This window comes from Jaculus jaculus, chromosome 3, assembly GCF_020740685.1.
Source record: "Jaculus jaculus isolate mJacJac1 chromosome 3, mJacJac1.mat.Y.cur, whole genome shotgun sequence".
In the NCBI taxonomy this organism is placed as follows: domain Eukaryota; kingdom Metazoa; phylum Chordata; class Mammalia; order Rodentia; family Dipodidae; genus Jaculus; species Jaculus jaculus.
The window spans coordinates 169,981,454-169,990,038 of record NC_059104.1 but is presented as its reverse complement, the minus strand read 5'-3'; positions in this window follow the sequence as shown (position 1 = coordinate 169,990,038).

The following is an 8,585-nucleotide window of genomic DNA, read 5'->3' as shown; positions in this document are numbered from 1 at the left end:
ATAATATGACAGCTTGAATGGAGTCTGAAAGACTGTGTTTTTAAGACTCTGCATCTGCTATGGTAGGAAATGAGTAAAATTATTTTTCTGTGGAACACTGTAAGCTATTATACTGCAAATATTTTTAAACACAGAGGCAATGGAAAAATAAAGTTGGTTATACTAAAAATATATGTTTGTTCCTAGGAGGTCACCAAAACAGTGTACTTTTTTTTTCGGTTTTTTTTTTTTTTTTTGGTTTTTCAAGGTAGAGTTTCACTCATGCCTAGGCTGACTTGGAACTCTCGCTAGTCCCAAACTGGCCTTGAACTCACAGTGATCCTCCTACCTCTGCTGGGATTAAAGGCGTGGGCAACCATGCTTACGCCCAGCAAGTATAATTCTTGAGTAAAGAAACTGCTATGCCAGGTGTGGTGACACACGCCATTGGTCCCAGCACGCAGGAGACAGAGGTAGGAGGATCACAGTGAGTTCAAGGCCACCCTGAGACTACAAATCCAGGTCAGCCTGGAGTAGAGTGAGACTTGACCTTGAAAAAAAAAAAAGAATCTGCCTTAAAAATTTTGTTTTTAAGAGCTGGAGACATGGCTCAGCAGTTAAAAGCACTTGCTTGCAAAGCCTGACAGTCCTGGTTTAATTACCCAGTACCTACAAACAGCCAGGTGCACAAAGTGGCATCTGGAGTTTGTAGTGCCAACAGGTCCTGGTGCACCCATTCTCTCTCTCTGTCTCTGTGTGTGCTTGCAAATAAAGTTAAAAATTAAAAGTTTTGCTTTTGTTTTATTTGCAAGCAGAGAGATACAGAGAGAAACACACACACACACAGAGAGAGAGAGAGAGAGCACAGAGAAAGAGAGAGAAAGAGAGAGAGAGAGAGAGAGAGAGAGAGAGTATGAGCACTCCAGGGCCTCTAGCCACTGCAACAAACTCCAGATGCATGTGCCACTTTGTGCATTTGGCTTTACATGGGTCCTGGGGAATAGAGCCTGAGTCGTTAGACTTTGCAGGCAACTGCCTTAACCGCTGAGCAATCTCTCCAGACCCCTAAAATTTTTGTATTAAGACAGGGTCTCAACTGGGTGTGTTGGCGCACACCTAATTTAATCCCAGCACTCAGGAGACAGAGGTAGGAGGATTGCTGTGAGCTCGAGGCCACCCTGAGACTACCTAGTGAATTCCAGGTCAGCCTGGGCTAGAACGAGACCCTGCCTTGAAAAACCAAAGGAAAGGGGTCTCACTTTATAGCTTTGGTTGTTCTGGAACCCACTATATATTTTAGGCTAACCTTGAACTCTTGGCAGCCTCAGCCTTGTGACCTAGGAGAGTGGTGTCTGCCACCCATCCCTTGGCCAGAGGCGGTCATTGCCTCATTCCTACTTGGAACACAGCAGTGAATTTCTGTCTTCCTTAAACCAAAGAAAAAGGACAGTCAAAAAGAGAGTTCAGGGCTGGAGAGATGGCTTAGCAGTTAAGCGCTTGCTTGTGAAGCCCGAGGACCCTGGCTTGAGGCTTGATTCCCACAGGACCCATGCTAGCCAGATGCACAAGGGGGTGCACGCGTCTGGAGTTCGTTTGTAGCGGCTGGAGGCCCTGGAGTGCCCATTCTCTGTCTCTATCTGTCTCTTTCTCTCTCTGTCACTCTCAAATAAATAAAAATAAACAATAAAAAATATTTAAAAAAAAAAAAGAGAGAGTTCAGGCCAGGCATGGTGGTACATGCCTTTAATCCCAGCACTTGGGAGCCAGAGGTAGAAGGATCACCATGAGTTTGAGGGCACCCTGAGACTACATAGTGAATTCCAGATCAGCTGGGCCAGAGTGAGACCCTAGTTCCAAAAGAGAGAGCAGGGGAGAGGAAAGCTCAGATTTGAACACATCTGGAGAACTTGTGAGTCAACTTGAGGGACGTGCCTTTGAAGCAGGAAAAAGGCCCCAGCTGGGTGATTGAATCATTAACTGAACTCAAACTGCAGCGTCTGAGTAGGTGGTTTTTCATATGATCAATGTACCCAAACTCTATAACTGACGTGTTCAGCCAATGAATGTGGCCTAACAAATTTGTCATGGAAGAGCAGATTTGATTTTCTCTGACCTTGGTTTTATCTTCCCGGTCAGTTTTTTTTTTTTTTTTTTTTTGGTTTTGTTTTTTTAATTCTTGTTTTTGGTGGTGCTGGGTCAAAACCAGGGTTTCAGGTATTCTAGGCCTACAGTCTACCAACTGAGCCATGTCTCCAGCCCCTTCCATGGTGGTACCATGGAAATTTTACAGCAGTCTGCCCTCACGGAACCTGAGGGTTTCCCCAGGGACCAACTTTGAGAACTTGGCAGAGGGGCAACGTTTTGCCCATCTGCAGCTGGGAGGAAGGAAGAGTGATTAGTGGATGGAAGCTTCTCTCTGGTTATCATCGGGTTTTCTCTTTTTCAGGTCAAAACCAGGATTCTGTGCCCAGCTCTCTGCACCCCCATCCCTCTCCAACATTTCTTGAAACCAAACATACTTCAACAACTTAAAAGAGTTGTTCTTGCCAGTGAAGGACCCTCTTGCCTGTTCATGCCACTCTATTTCCACCCTATCTCATCTGCTGAAGCTCCCCGCCTTCCTCATTCACATAACTTTGACCTCATTTCTAAAATCGTGTGACATCCCTTTCCCCCCTTTTTAAAAAAAAATTAATTTTGTTTATTTGCAAGCAGAGACACAGAAGACAGAGAGAGAATGGGCACACCAGTGTGTCTACCCACTGCAAAGGAACTCCAGATGCATGGACCACTTTGTGCATCTGGCTTTATGGAATTGAGCCCGGATCACTAAGCTTTGAAGGCAAGTGCCTTAATGGCTGAGCAATTTCTCTGGCCCACCTTCCCCTTTCTCGCCCATTTTATTAGCCAATATGAAATGATGTTGAAACCACAATTTTCCTCCTTTAGAGGGAGGAGGCGTTTCAGTTCATGTCATCTCTTTCCCTTTAAAGTGCTAGTCAATATAGATGCGTATGCTGTGCTAGGGTGGGAATGTGGGCAACCCCTTATGCTGGAGCCTACCAACCAAGAATAATGTTAAGAGATGGGACCTCTGGGAAGTAACTGCCGGGGCGCCAACCTCATGAATGGAATTAATGCCAGTCTGGGCGCTGTAATGCCAACACTTGGGACACTAAGGAAGGAGTATGGCAAGTTTGAGGCCAGCGTATCTCAGAAAAAAAGAAAAAGAAAAAGCTAATAATAAAGGACTAAGGATAGAGCTTAGTTGTAGAGTTCTTTCCTAGCATGGGTGAGGCCATGGGTTAGATTCCCTAGGATGGATGGGTGAATGGATAAACAGACAGATGGAATTTAAAAATAATACCTTGTAGATCTTTTGTTTGTTTTTTTCAAGGTAGGGGTTCACTTTAGTCCAGGCTGACCTGGAATTCACTATGTAGTCTCAGGGTGGCCTCCTACCTCTGCCTTCCGAGTGCTGGGATTAAGTGGTTGTGCATCACCACACCCGGCAAATTTAAAAATAATACTAATAAAATAAAGAGGTTTGTAATTTGTCCCAAAATGATTGTGACCAGATTCTTATTTGCCTCAAGACAATTATTACCAAATTCTTGGGTATATCACATCAAAAATCATACAACAGGGCTGGAGATATGGCTTAGTGGTTAGGCGCTTGCCTGTGAAGCCTAAGGACCCTGGTTCAAGGCTCGATTCCCCAGGACCCAGGTTAGCCAGATGCACAAGGGGACACATGCATCTGGAGTTTGTTTGCAGTGGCTGGAGGCCCTGGCGTGCCCATTCTCTCTCTATCTGTCTGCCTCTCAAATAAATAAAAATAAGCAAAAAATATTTTAAAAAAATCATACAACACCTCCAGATGTCACCAAGTCTGCAAAGACATGGTTAGAAAAAAGAAAAGTAAGCCAGGTGTGGTGGTGCACGCCTTTAATCCCAGCACTCAGGAGGCAGAGGTAGGAGGATCACCGTGAGTTCGAGGCCACCCTGAGACTACACAGAGAATTCCAGGTGAGCCTGGGCTAAAGTGAGACCCTACCTCAAAAAACAAAAAACAAAAAAAAAAAAAAGGAAAGAAAGAAGGAAAGAAAGGAAGAAGAAAAGTAGACATAGCGATCATATCCCATTTGGTTTTCAGTACTGAGAATAAAGCCCACTGCTACCACAGGTGTCAGTTGTGAAAACTGCTTGCAAATGGCAGTCTGAGCCACTGATGTCACCGCTTAGAAACATCAGAAACACTGGTTTTAAGCACTGCTATGAAGTATCCAGACATCTATTTCCAACGTCAGGACGCCCAGATCTAGCATCTTCTGAAGACTGTGTTGGAGTCTATCTTATGGATCTGCCATAACGCAAGTAACCCTTTGTCCTGTCTCACACTGGAGTGGTCCCATGGCACCTACGGGGATGTGTATATCATATACGGCCAAGATTCCCCAAGAGATATAAAACCAGGTTGAACTCTATCGACCAACCAAGTATGGAGATTCTATGTCCCCATACCCTCATCAGCTCAGAATATTATTCAGCTTCTTTTTAAAATTTCATTTATTTATTTGCAAGCAGAGAGAGAGAGAGAGAGGAGATACAGGGAGAATGGGCATGCTGGGGCCTCCAGCTGCTGCAAACTCCAGATGCATGCACCACTTTGTGCATCTGGCTTTACATGGGTACTGGGGAATCAAACCAGGTCATTAAGCTTTGCAGGCGAGCACCTTAACGGCTGAGCCATCTCTCCAGCCCATGTGTATATTCCTTATTAGAACTTTTATATAAATTCTGGTCTGGTAAATACTGTCAGCCCTGTGCCTTGGGCTCCTTATTTATTACACACTATTCCTGATGCTTCCTCACTGGACCGCAGGATTGGTGTCACAGGAACACAGACAGGATCAGTGGATTCCGAAAGAAACTCTGGGAGACTTTTCTTGAAGTTTGGAAAAGCAAATGAGCAGGCAGCTGGAGTTCTTAATAGCTACATGGAAGAGATAGACAGTCAACTTCTTAATATTTGCCAATTGGTTGAATGAAAGAATGACTTCTCATTTGTGTTTTTTAAAAAAATATATTTTACTTACTTATTTGACAGAGAGAGAAAGAGAGGCAGAGGCAGATAGAGAATGGGCACACCAGGGTCTCTAGCCATTGCAAACAAATTCCAGATGCATGCACCACCCTGTGCATCTGGCACTTGCTTGCAAAGCCTGCCAGCCATAGTTTGATTACCTAGTACCCACACAAAGCCAGATGCAAAAGGGTACATACATCTGAAGATCATTTGCAGTGGTAAAAGGCCCTTGATGTGCCCATATACACACAATCTTTCCCTTCTCTCAAATATACAAATAAGGAGAGATGGCTCAGCGGTTAAGCACTTGCCTGTGAAGCCTAAGGACCCCGGTTCGAGGCTCAATTCCCCAGGACCCATGTTAGCCAGATGCACAAGGGGGCGCAAGCATCTGGAGTTTGTTTACAGTGGCTGGAGGCCCTGGCACGCCCATTCTCTACCTCTGCCTCTCTCTCTGCCTCTTTCTCTCTCTGTCTGTTGCTCTCAAATAAAAAATAATAAATTAAAAATATACAAATAAAACTATTTTTAAGTTATTTTAATCATTTGGGCAGCTTTTAAACTTTTTCATCACCCAAACAGAAATTCTGCTAACAATAGGGACTGGAGAGATGGCTCAGTGGTCAAAAGTGCTAGCTTGCAAAGTCTGACAGCCCAGGATCCATTTTCCAGTACCCACATAAAGTCAGATGCACATGCATCTGGAGATCATTTGCAGTGGCAGGAGGCCCTGGTGTGCTCATTCCCTTCCCCTCTTCTCTTTTTGCTTGCAAATAAATAAACAAAAATATTTAAAAGAAATTCTGCTAATATTAAGCAACAACACTCCATCCCTTAATCCTAGCTTCTGGTAACCTCCATAGACTTTACGTGAGTCGGTCTATTCCCTATATTTAACATATGTGGAATCATACCGTATCTGTCCTTTTATGCCTGTATTATTTCCCTTAGCGCAGTTTCCCGGTTGCCTCCAGGGTTTATGGCAACAGCTGCACCTCTATACATTTCTACCAGCAGTGCAAGGGAGTTCTAGCTTCTGGACACCCATGCCTACTCAGTTTCTTCTTTCAGGCACTAGGAATTGAACCCAGGGCCTTGTGTATGCGAGACATTTCCTACTGCTGAGCTATACCCCTTCTTGCTTTTGTGTTTTTGTTGCTGTTTTGTTTTAAGGTTTTAATTTCATTTATTTATTTGAGAGAGAAGAAAATGAGCATTGCCAGGGCCTCTAGCCACTGCAAACCAACTCCAGATGCATGTGCCACCTTGTGCATCAGGCTTATGTGGGTTCTGGGGAATCGAACCGAGGTCCTTTGGCTTTGCAGGCAAGTGCCTTAACTGATAAACCATCTCTCCAGCCCCTTTGTTGCTGTTTTGATGCAGCTCTTAGCTTAGGCTGGCCTCAGACTCTCAGCAATCCTGCCCTAGCCTCCCAAGTGCTGGAATTACAAGTGTGAGCCACCATGTATACTATTTATTTATTTTTGGTTTTTCCAGGTAGGGCTTCATTCTAGCCCAGACGGACCTGCAATTCACTATGAAGTCTCAAGATGGCCTCAAACTTATGTGATCCTCCTACCTCTGCCTCCTGAATGCTGAGATCAAAGGTGTGTGCCACTACGCCTGGCTATTTTTTTTTTTTTTTTTTTTAATGAGAGAGTGAGAGTGAGAGAGAGAGACTGAGAGAGAATGGGCATACCAGGGCCTCCAGCCACTGCAAACGAACTCCAGATGTGTGTGCCCCCTTGTGCATCTGGCTAATGTGGGTCCTGGGGAATTGAATCTGGGTCTTTGGCTTTGCAGGCAAATGCCTTAACAGCTAAGCCATCCCTCCAGCCCTATAATTCAGCTTTAAAAGATATTTATTTATTACTTTTATTTTCAAGTGATCTTCCTACCCCTGCCTCCCCAGTGTTGGGATTAAAAGTGTATGTCACCATATTTATTTATTTGTTCTTAAAAGAAGGGTTTATTTTGGTTTACAGTTTCATAAAGTTTATTTTACATATAATTTATTCATAATTAAGTTTTTAGTTTTTAAAAGTATTTTATTTATTTGACAGAGAAAGAGGGAGAGAGAGAGAGAATGGTGCACCAGGGCTTCCAGTCACTGCCAATGAACTCCAGACACGTGTGCCCCCTTGTGCATCTGGCTAACGTGGGTCCTGGGGAATCGAACAAGGTTCCTTTGGCTTTGCAGGTAAATGCCTTAACTGTTAAGCCATCCCTCCAGCCCAAGTTTTTTTTTTTTAAATTTTTATTTATTTATTTATTTGAGAGCGACAGACATAGAGAGAAAGACAGATAGAGGGAGAGAGAGAGAATGGGAGCGCCAGGGCTTCCAGCCTCTGCAAACGAACTCCAGACGCGTGCGCCCCCTTGTGCATCTGGCTAACGTGGGACCTGAGGAACCGAGCCTTGAACCAGGGCCCTTAGGCTTCACAGGCAAGCGCTTAACCGCTAAGCCATCTCTCCAGCCCCCAAGTTTTTTTTTTTAATAATAATTTTTACTGTGATCTTTTTTTTTTTCTTTCTCTGATAATCACAAACTCAGCATGGTAGTGCCCACCTTTAATCCCAGCACTTGGAAAGCAGAAGTAGGAGGATCACCATGGGTTCAAGGCCAGCCTGAGACTAAAGAGTGAATTCCAGGTTAGCCTGGGCTGGAGGGAGACCCTGCTTCAAAATAAACAAACAAACAAACAAAATTTGATAATGACAGACACTATGCCTAACACAGGACAGGAATGAATCAATTCATGTTTTGACGGCTCTGTGTCGCATAGCCCAAGTTTTTAATTTTTTATTGACAACTTCCATACTTACAATCAGCCATAATTCCCTCCCTGCTTCTTCCTCCCTCACAAATCCCCTCTCCATCATATCCCCTCCTTCTCTCCATTGGTCTCTCTTATTTTGATGTCATCTTTTTCTGCTATTACGAGGATCTTGGGAAGGTAGTACTAGGCACTGTGAGGTCATGTATATCCGGGCCAGTTTCTGTCTGGACAACTGCATTGTAAGCAGTCCTACACTTTCTCTGGCTCTTACATTCATTCCGCCACCTCTTCCCCAGTAGACCCTGAGCCTTGGAAGGTGAGGTAGAGATGTTTCAGTGCTGAGCACTCCTCTGTCACTTCTTCTCAGCACTATGGTGCCTTTTGGTCAATCCAATGGTCACCACCATCTGAAAAGAGAAGCTTCTCTAACCAAAAGTGAGAGTAGCATTAATATGTGGGTATGAACGTTAGGTAAAGTGCTTACAGGGCAGTTTGGTGGGCATAATATATGCATTTAGCCAGACAAGAGCAGCATTACACTACTAATGCTCGTGACCTCCCTGACCATAAAAAACAAAACAAAACAAAACAAAACAACATTTATTGACTGATGGGGAATGATGGGTGCATCACGGTCTCTTGCCACTGCAACCAAACTCAAGTTGCAAGTGCCACTTCATACATCCGGCTTTATGTGGGTACTGGGGAACTGAATCCAGGTCATCAGGTTTGTGTGC